This window comes from Urocitellus parryii, chromosome 14 (genome assembly GCF_045843805.1).
Source record: "Urocitellus parryii isolate mUroPar1 chromosome 14, mUroPar1.hap1, whole genome shotgun sequence".
Lineage (NCBI taxonomy): Eukaryota > Metazoa > Chordata > Mammalia > Rodentia > Sciuridae > Urocitellus > Urocitellus parryii.
The window spans coordinates 1,630,356-1,652,577 of NC_135544.1; positions in this window are offsets into that span (position 1 = coordinate 1,630,356).

A 22,222-nucleotide genomic window follows, 5' to 3' on the forward strand; every position below is an offset into this window, starting at 1 on the left:
GTTGTTGCTTCAGCGAGGCTGACTGGGAGAAGCCTCTTTGAATCGGTCACATTAGACTTGAAATCTAAATAATGAGCAAAGAAAACCACAAATACATACTAGAAGATGAATTAATGTGGCTACCTAGAAAGTGAAAGGGATAGAGGAAAGAGATGGGATTAGAGAACTGGACAAAGGTAGTTTTATGGATTATCATAATGATACTTTATTGTATGATTAAATGCTATTGGGTAGATAATAGCAGAGGGAGACATGACCTGAGTCATTCTTAAAATTACCCTGAGGATATTAGAAAACAGGTGTTTGAATTAGGACTATGACACTTGAGAGAGGAAGATGCAGTCAGATTCAGAATATATTTTGAAGTCTCTCCTGTGGGACTTACTGATGAATTTTATGTAGCAGGTGAAGAGGAGAGAGGAATAGAGATGACGGTCCTGAACAGTAGGTTGGTAAGACGATACAGGATGCAGATGTGGTGAATTCACAGGAGGTATTGTGATGAGGACTGTGATTAGGTGTCACAGGGAAAGAAACCAGGGATGAAGCAAAATTGCTTGTCTTAAGTATTGGAAATTCCACTTTCACTAAGAGGGGTCAAAAGGGAGTATATTTAAGTATTGAAAGAATTTGTGGAGGAATTGTTGAAAAAATGAGAAAAGCTTCATGCCGATGATGAAGTTATCAGCTGACATTTTGGGGTTAGGGAGAAGGAGACTGAGCAATTTGGGGAAGAAAACACATTTTAAAAAATCACCTGAGAGTGCAGAAAATAAATTAAGCTGGTGAAGTGAGGTTAAGGTCCAGTGATGCTGAGTGTCTCTTTCAGAACCTTAGTCAGAAATCCAAAATGAGTGAAGTCACACGGTGCTATGATTTGTTTTGCTTTTTCCTTTGGTAAATCTTAGTGGATCATGTGCAAAGTGTGAAATAAGCAGATACTGGGTTTTTCGAGTATGCAGACAGGACAGCAACAAGATATGAGAGAAATAACTAGCATTGAAGACTAGGTAAGAAAGAAAGAAAGAAAGACAAAAAGGGTGATGAAAAGTAAAAATGTCCAAATGTCAATAGACAGAAGACCTCACTGAGGTCATTGTTGGAGTGGGGGTCCTGGGGTGAGTTGAAAGATTAGGTCAAGATGGACTTTTTAATCATTGGTGATAATTGCAGGAACTGTGTATCTTAAATGAGGGAGCGATAAAATTTGTCTCTACGAGGTCAAGAAGTGACAGACCATTTGCATATATTGTAGTCTCTGAGAATTAATACTGAAAGTGTGGCTTGTAGGAAAATAGTGAACAAGATGTAGAAATTAAAAGTTAAGGAGGGAGTGATGATTAGGAGACTGACTAGGAAAATGATACAAAAGAGCCCAGGTGGTGGTGCATGCTTATAATCCCAGCTATTCAGAAGGCTTAGGCAGGAGGATACACACACACACACACACACACACACACACACACACTGTGGGGGAAAGGGGGGGTACATGATGACAAGTTCTGAGTTCCAGAGGGTGCAGTAGAAAATCTTGGGGAGTTAAAGAAGGATAAAAGGTTAGGAGACATATACAGAAGCATGGGGGTATGAAATGAAGAGAGAGAGAGAGAGAGAGAGAGAGAGAGAGAGAGAGAGAGAGAGAGAGAGGAAGGAAGGAAGGAAGGAAGGAAGGAAGGAAGGAAGGAAGGAAGGAAGGAAGGAAGGAAGGAAGGAAGGGAGAGAGAGGAGACTTGGAATTCCACTGGTACCTAATATAAATGGGATATGAGGTCTATGCTGTTGGTCCTGGATGCCAGGAGCACTCAGAAACTTTAAGTAATCCTGTTATATTTGAGGACACAGTACTTATTAAATATAAGTTTAAATACAAATAACTTTCTTCGGGAAGTAATTTTCCTACAAATTTCAGTGGATCATTTTCCTACTTGTGCTCGCACTGGTGTGGTGTGAGGGAATTAAACAGACTTGACCAGTGCATCAGGGATTTTCAGGAAGGTCCTCAGGAAAAGAAGCAAATGAGAGTCAGAGGAGCTACAGGACTAGGATCTGAGGCACCAAAGCTGATATAGTTAGAAGCAACCAAGAAGCAAGAGTAGGAAAACCAGAATGAGGTCCCTAAAAATAAAATTTGCTGGGATTTGTGAAGCATTTCCCTTAGTCAAGGTTGTTCTAAATATTTCAGCAGCATTGACTCATTTGCTCCTCAATATAGGCTCTACTGAGATATTTGACCACAATGTACAGAGTTGAAAACTGAGGTCCCAAATGGTGAGAATTGGTAAAGGACCCTCCGGTAAGAAGTCGCAGAGTCAGGAAGGAAACACAGAGCCTGACTCTGCGCCACCTCTCAGGACTACAATGTAAGACGTACCTAAGCACATGTTGTCCAAGTCAGGCACTAGAAAAGCATCCCAAACTCCAAGTGCTTCACTAAGTTGGTCTCTGCCATCTGGTTCTGTCCTCTACATTGCTCTTATTCTGTTTACTTTTTTCTACTTCCTCCCCGCTACTCCAATTCCCTTATCATCAGGATTATAGCAATTACTTCCTAAAAGACTTCCTTATTACCTCACCTTGGCTCCTCCATGCCAAGATCCTCAGTGGAAAAGGTCTTTCAAAAGCACAATTTTCTTATGTCACTATTCTGCTTAAAACCTTACTGTTGTTCTCCATTACTTGTGGAATAAACTGCATAATGAAGCTTGTTATGGTTTACAGGTGGTGTCCCCCAAAAGCTCACATGTGAGACAAAGAAAGAAGGATTGGAGGATAAATGATTGGGTGATAACCTTAACCTAATCAGTGAATTAATCCCTGATGGGATTAACCGGGTTGTTCCTAGAGGTAGGCGGGGTGTGGCTGGCGGAAGTGGTTCACTGGGGGTGGGCTATGGGGTATGTATTTTGTATCTGGAGAGTAAAGTCCCTCTCTCTCTGCTTTCCCGTCATGATGTGAGCTGCTTACCTCCACCACACTCTTCCACCATGATGTTCATCCTCAACTTGAGCCCTGAGGAATGGAGCCAGCCTTCTAGGCACTAACACCTCTGAAAACATAAGCTCTAAATAAACCTTTCCTCCCCTACAGATGTTCTGGTTGAGTCTTTTGTCACAGTAGCAAAAAAGCTGACTCATCCAAAGCTGAAGAGGCATCATCTCACTCCTTGTTTCTCAGATCTTCTTTCTTTCCTCTCTTACTTGGCCCATACTGGGTTTGTTCCAGGCTTGAAAGATGGAGCTACTTTACAAGATGTTTCTTCTGCCTGCAGCATGTACCCTACCCCTTTCTCCTCCCTCTATATGATAAGATGATTTCAGAACAATTATTCAAAAAAAGCAGACAATAATATCCATAATGACGACATCAATAGTATCTTAAAGAGAATCCCTTAGCTAGGTTCAAAGTACCGGCCTCTTTCTATTTTATCAGTCTGCTGCCTTTAGTTGTAGGATTTCACTGTTAAACTTATCATCTCAGAGGCCAAAATGGTAGATGTGGCTTCTGATGAAAATTGCAATAAATCACTGAAATCCCCTACAACAAAAGGATGAGTTGACCTCATTCTTAGAGTACTGTTGTCGGGACAACCTTAGCTGTCAGCTTCTGTGGGGCAACCTATATACAATGACTGATATGGGTATATAAAGCCCTGACCATCTTGTCCTGGGGTGAGTATGTGTTGGGGTGGGAAGGGCATTTTTGAAGAACCTTTCCAGCTCCCAAATTCCTGACTGGCTAAGGCATGATATTTAGCTTCTTACTAGTACCACACTCAGCTTCTCCTGCCTCCTTTTTAATCACAAGTTTGATGCCAAGGGTATTCACCGACATCCTGCATATTCAACTATGAAATTTTTCTAAATAGAAATTCATGATAGCCAGTTGGTCAGAGATAGCAACCAATAAGATGGCATTTTTGAGCTGATGCTACCAAGCTCACAATGAGTATCTCATTAGTGGGAGCAGAGAGCCCCTGCAAAAACTGGTGATGCGATTGCTATTGCTAGAACATTCACCAAAGATGAATTGTGTTGGTGGAAGAAAATACACTAGATAGTACAATTTATGAGGCATTTGAGAAATGTAAAATAGTAACTATAGGAATAAAAAGACTGCATAAGTAATTAACTCTGGAAAAAGGCAATAAAAGGGAAATTAAGGGCCAACTAAAAGCTAAGATTGAAAGTTGATGATTTATAAAGAGGATCTGTTCTCCTCTAGAAGCAAACAGAGGTCACTGTGACCAGGTCCAGGACTTGAGGTTCAGAGAAATAGGACTCTAAAAATATTAAACTTCAACCAATGTCTGCATCGCCTGTCTGAGGCAGCAGCTGAAATCTCTTGTGCAGTCTTTTCAGCTGAAAATCTGTTCTCTTCTGAGCATCTTTCAGTCTTCCCAGAGCACATGCAATTCAGGGGTCACACTAAATTTTGAGAGGGGCTTTTAGCATACTTGTGTAACCCACTCTGCAGCTCATGCTTTTTTAGAGCCTCCACCTTTTCAATTTCTTGTCACCTCTAACCAAGAAGATAGATCTTCAACTTAATTTCTAACTGACCTCCATCGCATGCTCTCAGGTGAACAGCTGCAAAATTTGGGGGTATACATTTTGTATCTGGAGAGTGAAGTCTGACTCTCCTGGCCAGGGGCATGTCCTGTTTCTTCCTGCCTTAGGCTTATCTCCAGTGACTTAAGTAGCAGCTTCTTTATGTTTTATCCAGGGCTTATAACTGTTTTCCACGAAAGGTTTTGTTTCATACCAGCTACTTCAGCACTACAGATAGGAGGACTCTCTGTATTAGGATATTTTTAAATAAGGAAGAAGCAAAGAATCACTGCTGCCCCATCCACCCACCATCAAATAACACCTCTCTGCCTGGCTAAATTCTTCTAAAACTTAAATTTCAGATTAAACATCTCTGTCAATATATGACCTGCCCCCCCCCACCCTTAGCTTCTAAGAGAAATTTGATCTACCCATCTCTGATCCTGCCCTGTGCTCCCATGGTCACAACTCATAACAATTTATTGAAATGACTTGTTTGATGTCAGTTTCTCTAAATAGGCTAAAATTCTGAGGACAGCCGTCACCTGTCTCATGTTATTTGCTGTATCCACAACCTCCCCACATAGTAGACAAATGAAAAATATAGATGAATAGGAGTGAAGAAGTCCAGAGAGATAGGAAAGTTGTGTATTTTAGGGTTGCAACACAGAACAGAAGTAGAGAAGGGGTTCCAACCACAAGCCCCAACGATGCCTCTGCAGACTGAGTACAACTCTGTGGTCAGTTCTGTGGTCAGTTATCAAGGCCCCAGCCCCCCTTTTTTTTCCACCTTAGGCTCTTGGGATCCTTGATAGGATCCTATAATAAAGACAATTTGTGTTGAAACCAGAACTGAGAAAATGCAAGTGTTTTCTTTTTCATGAGTGGAAGTTAAAATCTTTGATCTTATAAAAAATATAGAGTAGAACAGTGGTCACTAGAAACCAGGAAGGATAGAGGGGGCAATTAGAGAGAGGCTGGAAATGAGGCACCAAAATATTGTTAGACAAATAAGAGGAATAAGTTATAATATTCTGTGGCGGGGGGGGGCAGCTATAGTTCACAATAACTTACATATTTTAAACATCTTTCCAGCACAACAATATGATAAATATTTGAGAAGACAGAAATTCTAATTACTTCAATTTAATTATTACAGATTTCATACATGTATCAAATTATCACACGGTGCCCCATAAAAATGTACAATTATTATGTCATTTAAAATTAGAGATTTATTAGGAACAAAGAAAATGCAAGGACAAGTACCACGGAGAAGGGTTCTTGTATTTTCTCTGAGAAATATGGACCTTCTGTCATGAGAGAAGCCAGATATCACTTGAGAGATATCACTTTGGAACGTTAAGTCCAAAGGTCTTAAATGTCAGGTTGCTCTGTTAATTGAAAAGTCAACCTAATCAACATGCTGTGACCTTAAAGTCTCTAAGAAGATATTAGATTTTGTCATACTTAGAGTATTTCTGTCACATGCCTTTTGTGTTTTATTATCTGTTCACAGATTTGAATATATATATATATATCATATATATATATATATATATGATATATATATATATTTGTATTATATCTGAGAATTGAGCATTGGGAAATAAAAAAAACATTCAGTCAGCAACTATAATCTATTAAGGTAATTAATCAAATGCATCCTTTGTCAACTTCCTCTTGTTCTGTTATGTTTCATGACTCTATTATTATTTCATCAACACAATAAAAGGAATTAATCTTCATTGCATGGAAGATATTTGGGATACAGAGAAAAGGAACTTAGCTGCCTGTCTCTAACTTGTGGTTCAAATCAATCATAGTGCAGATTGAATTATTTTTTAACTGTGATGCATTCATTAGGCCTTATTGGAGACATTTTAATACATTATAGGATTTCCTACACTATCAGAGTATAAATCTGTCGCTCAGAATGAACTTGTTCAACAACTCAGATGCCCTCTCTGTGCTCTCTAATAGAATATAAAATTTTTCAGAAATCAGTAGAATTATAGCTTTGCATGCAAGCTTATAAGTGCCTTGAGAAAGGCAAAAATGTAAAATTAGAAGACTTTTTCAAATCTGGAAATACTAATTAATAATAGAATCATATGATATTATATGAGGGCATATTCATTTACACACGAAGTTGTTCATTTGTTTCTTGAAAATATCTCCTCAGACAAGTGGGTTGTTTTTCTAGATCCAGTGCAATTTACAGTGAGAGGCAGAGTAGTCATGAAAATAAATACTCATGATAATACGTGCAGTAAAATGTTTTTATTGAGCACCTATCATAGTCTGAATAATTAATCAATAAAGTAGGCTGTGTAAGTCTAGAGAGAATTAAAATATCGGCAATGGGAGTTGGGAAAATTCTTATAGAAAAAAAGTGTAATTTAACTGCTTAAGTAAGTACACAAAAAATTCCAGCAGATCCGGGTGAATGTGTACTATTGATCAAGCACAGGAGGGGATGAGTTAGAATACAATGTGGGCTTGAAGGACCTGCTGAATCCGGAGGCAGGTTAAATGTGCCATGTATGCCTAGGAGTTAAGACAAAAATTACTGCAGTCTCAATGAGAATCTTACAGAAAAATTTATGAGTGACTTCACACATTTTCTCCTCTCTGATATGTTTAAGTATTAAACCAGAGAATTCTACCAGGATAAGACTATATGAAAATCTTAGTTTCAATACATTCTTACAACATTTTCCTTCTATTGCATTTAAAAAAAAAATGATCCTATTTTATCTTAGAAAAAGCCATGAACCCTCCATCAGGTCCATGTGTGACCTTGGACCAATTATTTTATTTTACTGAGTTTCGAGTTTTCTTGCATGAATAAGAGAGAAGGGAGCTAGATTGTCTTCAAGGTCCCTTGTTATTAATGAGTATTTTTATGAAGACTTCTTTCATTGGGCTTCCTGATATCTGGTCTCCAAACAAAGAAAATGACCTCTCTGGGCCTTTGAATCCATTTCTGTCTTTCCAGTCTGTCCTTGCCCCCATTTTTTTTTAGCTACATACAATCCCTCCATGCTGCCAAGAGTCAGTAAGGAGGTAAAGGGAAGAGGCCTATTCTTCTAGTTCATTATTCACTTCTAAATTATTAATGCCATTTCTGTTATCCCATCACCTTGAATTGTTGGAAACCAAGGGGTATGTATAAAGGACAAATTTCATGAGGTCAATGGGAAAGATTCCAAAGTATTTCCCAAAGACCCCCAAGGGGAAGGTAGCAAGAAATGGGGATAGGAGAAAGGCAGGAGTGACAGAAAGCTATTCCCTGAATTCTCATATATTTTTAAGATGGAGAAATATTATCATTGAGAATTCTCCTTATAGAATTATATGATAAATTCATATCTTTGAGGAGCAATCAATAATGACAAGGTTTGCACTGAGCTGAAAAGCTCATTAAAAAATGAAAACATTTGGATTTGTTCTATTTCCCTTAAAATTAACCCCCTTGCAGAAAACAGCCATGTGAAAGTGGCAAAGAGCACAACTCTTTCCTCATGAAAAGTGCAGTACTTGACTCGGTGGCCCAGAACATGGAAATGGACTGAAAATATCATGTAGAGATTCTCAGAGTCAAAGACATCAGCTGCGTCCCCAGGAATGCTTCTGTTGGAGGCTCCATGTGACCAAGTTGAGTCCAGGTTTGCTCTATTTTTCAGGCACTGAATGAAAACCAGCAGAGAATGCCCCAAAACATGTGGTTGGAACATCACAACTGGACTGTGTCTACAAGGAGCTCAAAGAACAAACAAACATTTACAAAGGCTCTCCTTAAAAAGGTGTTTATTTATATACATATTTAATGAAAATCATTATCAAATATGCTGAATTTCACAGAAGCCAGAAGCGGATGCTTCTTTGTGATGTCTGTATAGAATATCTTCTGTGAACATCTTTGAATAACCACCATAACCATGAAAATTATTTGTTAATAATAAAGCTTTACATGCATTACTTCAGTTAACCCTCAGAAAGTCTTTAAAATAAATGCATACTTTTAAAATTCATAAATGTTATGATTGAACCTTAGAAGTTGAGGAGATAATGTCTTATGCCAATCAACATATGTGAGAGAGGGCAGGCCCATAGGCTCCTGTCCTAGAAAGTTATAATATTTCAGAAAAATATTAATGTCTTTATATTCTCTATTAAGGAAATGAGAGTACTGGCAAATAGGTCTTCAGTGTGAAATGAGCATGGATAGATACAGGCCAATGAAATGCGTATCCAAAAACAGCTTTGCTACATGTGTAAATTTGGTATATGACAAATATTATATCTCAAATCACTGGGGAAACACTCAATGTTTCAATAAATAGTTCTTTGACAGCTCAGTAGTCATTTGGAAAAAGATAAAACTGGGTTCATAACCAAGAATACATTTTAAATAGTTCAAAGTTCTAAATGTAAAACAACAAGACCATACAGATACTAAAGGAAAATACAAACTTATTTCTCTTTAACTTTAGTGAAGAAGAAGATTGTCTAAATATTACTTAAAATTAATAGGTAATAAATGGAAAGATCATAAATCCAATGTCATAAAACAATTGAAAAAAAGCATGGTAAAACATCATCAACAAAATTAAAAAAAAACTCACTGGGAAGTCGGGGAAAATAACATTTAAATTTATCATAGTTAAAATTTAGGTATATGCTTTTAATATATGTAACTCTTAAAAGTGAAGTAAAAAGAACCAAAAACTTGATAGTAAATGGCAAAATTCATAAATAGACCATTCTAATATCTAATATCTAATCACCAAATATTAGATAATTGCTCCTAAATATATAAATCCATATTCTACCTCACTTTTAGTTATACAAATGCAAAACAAAATTACAGTGAAATAACATTTTTCACTTATAAGACTGGCAACAGGAATGCATCACAATATGTAATAATATATTCTATTCATGAGGCTTTTAGGAACAAGCAATTTTACATTGTTATGACAATGCAAAATGCCTTTTCCTTCTGGGGAAATTTGACCATATTTAACAAATCTACATAATCACTTATGTTTAACTCAATAACCCCACTTTTAGGAATTGAAATAGGATACACTTAGAATAATGCAAAATTGTATTTGTACAGGTCATTCAATAAAACATTATTTATAACACCAAATAATTAAAAACAATTTAATGTGGTATATACACTCAATGGAATATTAGTCTTTAAGAAAAGTGAAATTATGGCATTTGCCAGCAAATGATTAGAGTTGGAGAATATCATGTTAAGCCAAATAAGCCAATCCCACAAAACCAAAAGCCGAATGTTTTCTCTAATATGTGGATGCTAATTTACAAGAAGACGCAGGGCACTAGGGAAGAATAGCATTACCTTAGGTTAGGATAGAGGTAAGTTATGGGAGAGAAGGGAAGGGGATGTGGGGATAGGAAAGATAGTAAAATGAAACAGACATTATTACTGTGTGTATATATGTGACTACATGACCAATATGATTCTGCAACATGTACACTCAGAAAAATGAGAAATATATCCCATCTATGCATAATATATCAAAGTGCATAAATGCATTCTACTGTTGTATTTAACAAATTAAAACAAATTTCAAAAATTTTAAAAATACCCACGTATAGGAGAATACTTGAATAAACTATGGTATGTCTGCCTAGTGAAATGTAATTCACTTTTACCTAATGAGGAATGTTTCTATGAACAGATACATAGGTGTTTCTAGGATATATAAAGTGAAGAAATGCAAAGTTCAAAAGGCACCTGTGATGTGTGATTTTGTGTAAACAACAAAAAAAATGTGAAGATGAGAAGATATTCATGTGTTGGCTTGCCTGTGAAAAAGCAAATAAAGAACAAATGAGAATATAGCAATATTAGTAAACCACAGGAGGTAGATGAGAGTGAGAGGAAGAAATACAGAAATCAGGATGGGTTAGAGAGGTTTGGAAAGAGTGGAAATGTTTGAAATATACCTTGTACTTGGGGCTATTAGAACCATGTTAAGGTGTCACTTACTCAAAATAAATAAAAGCAACAAGAATGGAAACTCACCTCAAAATAAAATCAAAATAGAATCACTGCAAATGATTTTAACTCAATCACATTTGAAAAATATAACCACAGGAAGGATAGGTAAGTAACTTTGGAAAAGTTTTTTTTTTTGTTTGTTTTTTTTTTTTTGCTTTATTCTCTAAAGCTAAAGAGAAGAACTGTACATAGTATCATACTCATGCAAATAGATCTATCTTTCTGAGAGAGATAAGTGACAAATTCTGAAACTTCATGTGTCTGATAGGTTAGAACCAATAATTTGCTCTGCATAGCGAGAATCAGATGTCAGAGAGAAAAGTCAAAAGAAAGGAAAAGAGAAAGTCTGTTTAACAAATCACGTGTTGCTGAATTGAATTTGGAGTTACTGCTAGGAAATCATGAACCCATATATTAATGGAAGAAAGTGGGAGGGAAGAAGAGAGGGTGAGAGAGGGTGGGAGAGGGGGAGGAAGGTGGTGTAAAATAACAAGAAAGTATGTACATGTTGGTCTTTCCTGTAGTTTCTAACAAAAAAGCTTCTAAATCGCTTGAGATAGGGAAGCTGGGGAATCTTTTGTTAATATTTGGGCTTTGATCACTGTTCCCGAAATGGAGATCCTAACCCCTTGTCAAATTGGGAGGAGATGGGGCAAAGAGAATTATTAGCTGGAACTTGGGATTTGTTCTAAAGAGATGACTGAAGGTTGAAATTCCTGCATAACCTCAATATGAGGGCTGGTCACCAGGGGAATCAATGGTGTGATTCAAGTTTGGTACTTCCAGTCCTACCATCAGTGTCTAGAACAGGAGATAGAGGGGCTGAAGGTTGAGTCAATCACAAATGACGAATGCTTTAATCAATCATGTTCACATGATGAAGTCTCTATAAAAATTCCTGAACTTCTGGGTTAGGAGGGTTAGTGAAATGTAATTCACTTTTATTCTGCTGGTGTGCTTCAAGAGGGCATGGGAGCTATGCAACTCCTCCCGTATACCTTGTTCTATGCATCTTTTCCAGCTGTCTGTTTATCTGTATCCTTTGTAATATCCTTTGCAATAAATGAGTTATTACAAATATTACCCTGAGTTCTGTGAGCTGTCCTAGCAAACTAACTGGACCTGGGTCAGAGTAGTGGGAGTCATGATTTATAGAGAGCATAGAAGCAATGACACCCCAGTGTCTGTGACATTTCTGTATAATTCTGATTTTAGTTTCTAAATACCATTATTAAAAAAAAGAACAACATGAGTCTGAAGAGATTTTTGTTCTAGAAAGTAAAGAAAACCAAAAAGAGTAAATAAATAAAAGAGGATACTTTTCAAAAAGATTCAGAAGCCAACTTTAACATCTTCCACTGGTCAACTCTGGGGCAATTTGAGCAACATAATAATAGTAAAAATAGTTTTCCCCCAAATAAAATAAGCATCCATAAGCCCATATTAGTATAAGGATTCTCTGTATTAAATTATTTTTATATCAATATGTGCTTTCAGGGCAAAAGGAGCTCTCATCTTAAAATTGTACCTAATAAATGTAGAAATAATGATAGAATTAGAAAATTATATTTTGATTGCTTATTATCAATTTTTATTTCTCATTATTTTGATTCTTTTGTTACTGTGTAAAGAATACAATAACAACTACTACAGGCAAGAACCATCTATGGGTGCTAACTTAATGGGCAAAAGTATGTTGAACAAAAATATATTTACATAACATGAATGTATTTCCTAGTAGAATACAAAGTTAACTCCTTCTGAAGACATCAAGCAGATAACAAGGCACACTATCAACTCCATATCCACTAATATGAGATGAAATGGATGAATCCCTAAAAAAGGGGAAACACAAACTATCACAATACACCAACATTAATGGAGATAATTTGAATAGTTCCATAGATGTTAAGAGAATAACATCAATTTTAAAACCCACAAAAAGGAAATCATTTGGCCTAGATGATTTCACTGAAGAATTCTACCACGTTTAAAGAATTAACATCACCACTAAACAACCTCTTATAGAAAATAAAAGAGGAAACACTTCATTCTTTCTGTGAAGCTTGTATTATCTGGTATCAAAACCAGGCATACAGCAAATAAATGAATATAAAAGAAGAAGAAAGAAAAAAGTTACACATCGGTCTCTCAGGTATGTAGATGCAAAAATTCATGACAAGTTTTAGTAAATAAACCTAAGCCCAGTGATGTATGCCTGTAATCCCAGCAGCAAGGGAGGCTGAGATAATAGGATAGCAAGTTCAAAACCAGCCTCAGCAACTTAGCAAGGCCCTGAGCACCTTAGTGAAACACTGTCTCAAAGTAAAAATTTAAAATGGTGAGAATGTGACTCAGTGGTTAAGTGCGTCTGGGTTTAATTCCTAATACTGTGTGTGTGTATATATATACACATACATATATATTAATGTCACCACTAAACATCATTCATATATATATATATATATATATATATATATATACATATATATATATATATTCAGCGATACATAAAAAGAATAAACACTATGACCATCACTTATACTAATTGGAGTATGTTCCAGTTTTGCAAGACCACTTCAAGATTTAAAAATAAAACAATTTAACTTACCAAATTAACAAGTTAAGAAAGAGAAGAACATGATCATATCAATTGATGCAACAAACATATTTGACAAAATGTAATAATCATTCATAATAAAATCTCTCAGAAAAATAGACTGGTAGGTAACTTTCTAAACTTGATGAAAAGCATCTTCAAATAAACTACTGCTAACAGGATAGTTAGTGAAAATCTGAATGATTTTCCCTTAAGACTGGGAACAAGGCAAGAATTCATCTCTTATTCCACACAGTGCTTCAACTTCTGACCAGGGCAATATGTCAAAGATAAATAGTATGTGGTATATAAATAGGAAAGGAAAATATAGAAATAATACCTTCATTGGCAGATGACATAATGGTCTACATGTAAAATCTTAAGAAATCTACCCAAAAAACCCCAAATTTTGTAGAACTAATAAGTGAATTCAGTCCTATTGCAGGGAACACAATAAACATAAAAATCAATTGTACATGCAAATACTATATAATTGAAAATCTGCTACAATTACAAGCTCAAAAAGCAAATAAAATAGGTATAAATTACACAAACTAAGTATGAAATTTATATGCTAAAACTATAATACTGATAAAAATAGAGATATAAATAAGGAGAAATATGTTATGTCATGAATTGGAAGTCTCAACACATTAAATATGTCAATTCTCCCAAACTGATATACAGCATTACCATAATGCCTACCAAAATACCAGCAAAAATATTTAGTAGATATAAACAAATTCTTCTAAATTAAATATGGAAATTCAAAGAGGCTGCAATAGATAAAAGTGTATACCTACTGAAGTTTCCATAGCCACTATGATCGAGACTATGGATGTTGTTGTAGGGTTACAACACAGAGAACAGTAATGAGATGAGGAACCAGAAGTAGCCCTGCAAAAATATGCCCAACTGATTTTTGACAAAAGTACAAAAGCGATTAAATAGAAGAAAGATGAGCTTTTCCACAAATGATGCTGGAGCACATGGGCATTCTTGACACACACAAACGGAATAACATATGTGCACACCATATATGTGAATATGCACTGGTATCTATAGTATGTGAAGAACAATCTAAACACAACAGAAAAATAATATTAATAGATTATGAGCAAAAGACATGGGCAGACATTTCACCAGATAAGTAATTCATGGCAAATAAACAGAGGAGGACTGAAGTTATAACTAAGTGATAGAGCACTTTCCTATTATGAAAGTGGAAAACATACCAATGATTGCCAAGATCTGAGAAGAGGGTCGGGGAGGAGGAAAGTATGTGTGGCTATAAAAGGCAAAATGAGAAACTTTGTGTTGATGGAATGTTCTGTGTTCTGACTGCATCAATATCAATGTCCTAGTGGTGATAACTGAGGAACTATCCCAGAATAAAGTAGAACAAGGAAAACCGCAGACAGTTTAAGATCTTGCATTTAATCCTGGAACAGAAAAGAAAATTATATTAATTAGAAAAATTAGTAAAATTTGCAGGCTTGTAGATTAGATAATATTATTTCAATGTTCACATATTGATTTTCGTAATTGCACTGTGATTTGGAGGAATCAAGATAAAGTTTACAAAAAGGTTTTCATACACTTTCCACCTTTTTTGTATGTCTGAAGTCATTTTAAAATATCTTTAAATTATAAATAAATGTTAGACAAATAAATGGAAAAAAATAAACTAGTCTTGTTATTGCCTGTTGCAATCTAATAGCTGATTTCTCATTATGTTCATGGTGGCCAGAGTACCTCTCACTAGCACAGAGAGGTGAGTCACCCTGGAGGGTCCATTGCGGGATGCTTATTTCAAAAGGGTAGTGAGTTTGGGCTTCTATTTTTGTTTCATTATTATTACTATCATCATTTGGGGTGACAAAGAAGAGTATACCTTAGGAGAACTGAGTTGTGCAGCCTCATAAAATAGATTTTTAAGGCTGAGAAGGATTCTAATTTGTATCCTCTAGAATCTATTTAAGTTCTTTCCTTTTCTTTCAAAGGAAAACTTCCAACTGAGTGGGTTGCTGTTGTGACAGAAGCAGCCAGTGGCTGTTTAATACATCTTGGCCTGACAGTGGGAGAATCGGATCCCCTCAACCTGTCATCTCCACACTGTGGTTTCATTTATTTTTCCACCCTGCCTCTCTGTTCCAGGACAGCAGAAAAAGCAATGCAGTCTCTAGCACCAGCCAGAGCAGCATAAATATTAGTGATAATTGTATGTTACAGTAATTGCAAATAGCGGTGATTAATTCTTACAATAATAGCTGTCCTAAGAACAATTGATTTCCCTTCCAGTCATGCCCAAGTTTCCCAAGAGAAAGTTTTAAAATGGTTATTATTATTAGTTTAAGCTTTGGGGAGAAATGGGAAGATGAAAAGAATGGTGATTACATTGGAGCTGTCAGCACTGATTCTTCATCAGCGAGAGGAGCAAGGGCATACATACCGTGTCCCCATGCCACTGTCATGTCCTCCTTGCCAGAAAACCAGCCTGATTCCAAAAGTGGAAAGAACCACAATTTTCGAAATGTGGATCCCACAACCATGGCCAAGAACTGCCTTAAAACTATTATGGGACCACCCTGGAAAGAAGAGACAAATTCTTGCTCACATACAAACTTGCCCTTGCATAACTCGCTGCAGATAATTCTTGAAATCTTCCAGAGATGGCTATCAAAGTATTATTATCACCATTTAATTTATGCTAATGGATAGAAGTATAAGGCAGAAAATTGGCTCTTTCAGATCATTGAAGAAGTCAGTGTTGGACCTGGAATTTAAGATTAAATAGCCACAATTCCCATTTTTATGATCAAATTAAAATGCTATACCAAAATTTCAGGGATAGTTTCCCTCACTGCCTGCCTCCCAAACCTCTTCCTCTTAGTTAAGCCATATTTTAATTAACACCAGATAAAATTTATTATCATGTGAGCAGTACTCAACTAAAACCAATAATTTTAATGTATATTAATATGCAAATTTTTCTGTGTGAGACATCAGAGATTTGTTTTGATTATTCTCCAAACTGGGAAAAGCAATTCCTAAATTTATTAACTAGGGTCAAGTTTTCTTATCACCAAAGTGAATCATTTGATTTTTGCTTGCTACGTATTTACATGCATAAATTAAATAGTAGAAATGCTATATATTTAACATTAATGGTTTTGTGTCTATCCTTATATACATTCCAAATAGACATGGGTTCAAAAACCTGATTCATCATTTTCCTATTTTCTATGATTTGAGTAGATTCTCAATTCATGAAGAATGTACTCTTGCTGTGTCCTCATGTGACCCCTGTATCCTCATCACTGAGTACAGTGTCTAGCACAGTGCCTGGAACATTGTGATAAACAGATGCTTATTGAATATTCACTATGTCCATATTCTCTCCACTTATTTCAAGGTTCCTGATACTTACTCTTTGGAACATCATATAAATCTTATCTGACTATATTCTTCCAGGAAAAAGGAATTTTGCCTGTATCAGTCAGCTACCATTGCATCATAAATTACCCCCAAACTATACATGAACAGAAGGTCCTGAAGGTTATGAGTCTGGATAGTCCAGGTTCAGGGATTTTAGTGAGTTTCAAGAACACTGTTGGTCACGACTACAGTCATCTTAAGGCTCAAATTAGAGCTGTAGGGTCCGCATCCGGCTCACTCATGTGGATATCGGTGGATCTCAGTTCCTTGCCTGTGGTTGACCAGGCTTCTGCTCCTTGCCACAGGGTCCTTTTCCTAGGGCTGTTTACAACAGATTTCACAACATGTCTTTATCCAGGGTCAATAATCTGAAAAAGAAATAGAGATCATGTAAGCAGTAAGGCACACAAAAGTGGAACATAAATTTTTCATTACCTAATCATGAAATGACAAACCATCATGTGTTGCATGCAGAGACCGATCATGATACAATAGAGAGGAAGGGAACTGCAGGAGAGTGTGACTACCAGAAAGCAGACATATCATGGAGACTGACTATCATAATGATAAGACACCATTTTATGAATAGCTTTTCAATTCAATCACATATATCATGTTAGCCAATTATTAAATGTGAGAATGATAATTCTTTAAAGAGAACAGAACCACCTCATATTTGAGAATCTCTGCAATGGACTTTATGTTAAATGCACTCACAAGACTTCAACAATAATCCAACATGTAAAAGCACCGGAGGTAACATTAGGAAATGTCAGGAGGAAAAATGAGAACAACTAATTGGGGGGTGGGGGTGGGAATCAATTTGCATGTCTCTCACATAGGCAATAAAGGGTACTCATCAATTTCCCAAACTTTAACCTCTTCTTTTGAGCAGGGAAATTTTGTATTTCTGCCAAAAGTTGAAAGGGTTGGTTTCGTAGTGTGAAATAGGTAGTGAGGATGGTTGATAAATTAGTAGGATGGCTTTATAATTTATTGTCCAAACCAGGACACTGTTTAGAGCAAAAAGGAGTGCTATTAATAATTATGCCAAGGCAACGGGCATAAATTGAGATCATGCAGGGCAATATTGAGAATATATTCGCCCTATAAATTAGAATCATTTATTTTGGACCCTTTTTACTATGAAGAGCTTGGAACAGTGAGTTTGGTAAACAGACCCTCAAAAGTTGCCTTTTGTACTTTCCACATGAATATTTCACCCAGAAAAAAAAAACAAGTGAGAAAGAAGCAGACAATGCAATGTACTGTTTCTTGACAAAGGACAACCTTTTGGGGAAAGATTGATTTGTTAGGATGTTGTCTAAGAATTCATGTTCTTCTCAAGGAAATTACCCATCATTAGGGATTTGAGCAAATCTTTTACTGCAGTTTTTCCTCATATCAGTTGCAAATAGAGGGTCTGTTTAATTTTGCAAAATTTCTTTTCATATGCATCTAATTAAAGTATCTGTTGAGTCCATCAAATTGTGTTCAAGTTAATTGAATAGAAAAAAAATTTAATGGTGCTCTATTAGATTTTCCTGGTTAATGTCATAGGCATCCATTGATTTTTTTTTAATTAGAGATTTTTGTTAATGGATTTGCACAAATTAAACTCTGCCTAATAACCAGTGCTCCTCTGGCAGTTCTCAGGACACTTGCTGGGATTTTGGCAAGGCCCCTTGATGGCATTTGGGGGAGTTTGCCTTTTCAATGACAGGCTCTTATAGAATTCTAAAATGAGATTAGAATTCCTGCTGATAAACTTTGTTACTCCATAGCTTTTCCCTTCTCTTAAAAATAATCAGGAGACTCTTAGGGAGAAAAGTGTATAAATAGTAACACTCCCTTGCACCCAAATACAGCATATTAAGTGTAATGCACAAGAGCCCTATGGAGTTGTTGGAGCTCTAGGTAGAAAGTTGTAATCTTGATTTTTCTCTGTCTACAGCAATAATAAGAGAATCACTGAAGGGCTAGCTAGCTTGGGTGTTTAGCATGACTATAATTAAAAGAAATAATTATATCCAGGTTGACTAAATTACAATGCACTCCACATTTTCCTCTGCCTTTCCACCTCCAAAAAGCAAATGCAAAAGCAAAAGAAGCAACAGTTACTGTCCAGAGGCCTTAAGTTGATCCTAGAGTAGTGTTCCAAGAGTAATATCGAGTCCTGGACTGATTGCTCATGGTTGGTCCTGGTCTTGATGTCTAAGATGGCTGAAGGTCAGAAAAGATCACTTGATATTCTTACTGACACTTGTTTCTTCCCAGCAAATCATTTTAAATTTATTCTAAGTTGAGTCTATTTTAGAGCAAAGAGAAGCCTGAGAGAAGTTCAAGAGTAAAATAGACAGTCTCAGGGTCAGACTCTACTCTGGAAATAAGATAAAGACGGGATCCAGGAGGGCAAGAAGAATGCCAACACCCTCATAACACACCAGTCTTGTCTACTGGGTTCTCTTTTTTAAAAAAAGAAGAAAAGTCTTCGACAGACCTCATTTTTACAAAGCCAGAAACATCGAGGTGGCATTCAGCTAGCCATCTTTGGTTAATTTTGGTTAACCTTGCCATTATTCATGGCTATGCAGACTTAGTTCAGTTTCACCTCCAATCAAGGAAAAAAAAAACACATTAATCCATTTCCTTGTATCCTTTGGAACCATCTTTAAGGAATCAAAATCTACAAGTTGCCAAAGACAATAATAAAGTCTGTTCAGTTTTTCATATTGCTATAAAGATAAAAGTCCTTCCATTTATATCTTTCAGGCTCTGCACTTCCTCTCTATTCATTCAAACCCTACCCATTCTTTCATTTTCTAGACATCTATAAATCTTCACTGAATATTAAATGTTACTAAAATTCATCTCAGCACTTTTTATCTGAATACTGACAATGCATGCGTGAAGCAGAAATTCAGTGATTAATTATATGTTGCCTTTCATTATTCTATGTTTCATGTAAGTACAATGGAAATAATATTTTGGAAATATATTTATTTAACTTTCTTTTATGTTTCCCAATATCTACCTCTCTACTAACTACCTAGCCTCTCAAACTATTTTCCCTCTCTTGCTTCTTTCCAAAAGTATCCATCAAGGCTGTTTCGGGAGAAAGTCACATAAAAACAGTCACCATTTCTATAGTGCTTACTATGTGCCAGATACAAGTCTAACCACTTTATTATATTAACTGTGTTAGCTTTTCATTGCTGTGACCAGACTATCCAACAATAACAACTTGAAGGCAAAGACTTCCTTTATGGATCATGAGGTTTCACTCCATGGTTAGCAGGCTCCATTGCTTTGAGCCGGAGGCAAAGCAGAACACTATGGTGAAAGGGAATGACAGAGGAAAGCTGCTTAAATTAAGGGAGCGGAGAAAGGAAGGGGCCTGTAAAATGGCATACTCTCCAAGAGCATGCCACGGTGACCCACTTCCTCCAGCCGTGCTCTACCTGCCTGCAATTTCTACCTCCTCTCAGTAGTTCATCCAAATTATTAATCCATCAATGAGGTTAGAACCCTCACGGATTCTCCTGCAAGGAATACAAATGTCCAGCCTCTGGACATTGCTGCAAGGGTGACAAAGTCTTCAATACATGGGGTTCTGGGAGTCATTCCAGACCCAGAGTAGGATACTGCCTCCTGTAATCCACACTACGACCCTAGGATATAGGGGAAGGTGTTTTCTTTATTTTACTGATGAAAAAACATGAGACATCAAGAGGTTACATATTCTACTTGAGATCACAAGTCTAGTAACTAGAGATTTTATGTCAGTGGTGTTGCTTCAGAGTTTGTGCTGTTAACTGCTCCATCAGAGACAAAGAGAGAGAGAGAGAGAGAGAGAGAGAGAGAGAGAGAGAGAGAAGGGGGCCAGGAAAGAGAGGGAGAAAGACTGTTTAAATTCTGCCTCGGGATCCAAATTGGGTTTTGCAGCAAGTCAAAGGTCTGAAATTCAGTTTATATTAACACATGAGCTACCACTTGGCAGACCATGTATCAAGCCTAAAGTATCCAATTACAGTGTGTTTTGCACCAAACACAGGGGAAGTCCCTTTTGTCAACAATGGTTTGGGAAGGAGGATTATTTCCCTAGGTTGTAAGAGGATTTAGTGTAGAGAAATTTCAGATTCTGCATCCTTCCCTTTCAACCAGAGGAGTGAGGTGGAGAAAAGAAAGAAAGAGTGAAGAAGTCAGACACTAATGACCTTGCTTCTGTCTAGACTCATCTGACAGCAAGGGAAGCTTATGCAACAGCTGTACAGCACGGAGAAACAAAGCTAAGGGCTTGCTTCCCTGGCCATGTCTTGAGGTTTTCCATGACTCTAGGAAAATGAAATCCTTTACCTCTGGACCATATCCCACATAATATGTGGATTTGGGAGTAGGGAAGATAGTGGACATTGGCTGCCTTGCTGGGGTTGAAACCATACTCTGGGCCTCTTATATACTAAACATGGCTTACAGGTGATGTAGAAAGTTCTGTGCATTCTAAAAGGAGATGCAGCAAGGTTGAAAGCAATGATGGACAGGAAAAGACCTGGTTCAGAACAGACAGTTCTGGGTGAGATTTCAATACAGAGGACAGTGATAGTGACACCAGCTTTCTACACGGGTTACATGTGGGGATCAAAAAGCAGAATGACCAGGTAAATTCACATGGAGATCCAGGAGTGATCTAGAGAAAATCAGAGAGATCCAATAATAATTCTTTTTCTCCTCAACTTCTGTACAACTAAGCTGAAATACAAGGGCAAGTGAAATCTAAAAGACTGAGTAGTTACTTGAACAGACAGAACTGTCCAAAATTACTACAAAACCAGTTAGGCTTAGGAAAATAATTTTGCATAGAACAAAGATGAGGTGGGGATTCACATGTATCAGGAAAAAAGTCTCAACACTACTGTCAGGGAATTTGAAAGGCCCTCACTACATAGTGGTGGGGGTGGGTGGTATCACAAAATCAGATGTGTTACAGAAAAACTATCAAGATCATTTTTCTTTGCACATCTAATTTGTCCCTTGAGCAAATTTCAAACCATACTACATGACTACATGATTTGATATTTTCTTCTCACCGAGCTAAGACCCCAAAGACTAGAGAGCTGTGTCTCCTGCTTTTACATGTATTATTAGTTCAGCACACAACTGGGGACAGTATATGCCCAAGAATAGCTGTTGAAATGCTGCCCTGAGCCCCAAATAAAGGGAATGGACCTCTCTAGAAACCTTTCCTAGCCAACTGAAAGAAAGACAGTCATGCAGGGTCTGTGATTCTTTTTGCAACCATTTCCTTCCCTTGCATTTGTCTTTCTGCTGAGTGCTGATTTGGGAATAAAAACTGGCCTTGCCGTGGCCCCCTCTGACTGTGTTATAACCCGAGGAGCAGCGCTAAAACAAGACAGGCCAATTAGTAGTGCATCTTAATATTTGTAATTTTCCAAACCCTCCATCACGATGAAGCTATTACAGGAAAATTAACCTCTAACAGTTGAAATCACTCAGTGTAGAGTTTAGCCAGAGGCAGGAGGTAAAACTGAGACTTACACAGCAAGAGTGAAGCTTTTCCTTTCAAATGACTATGTG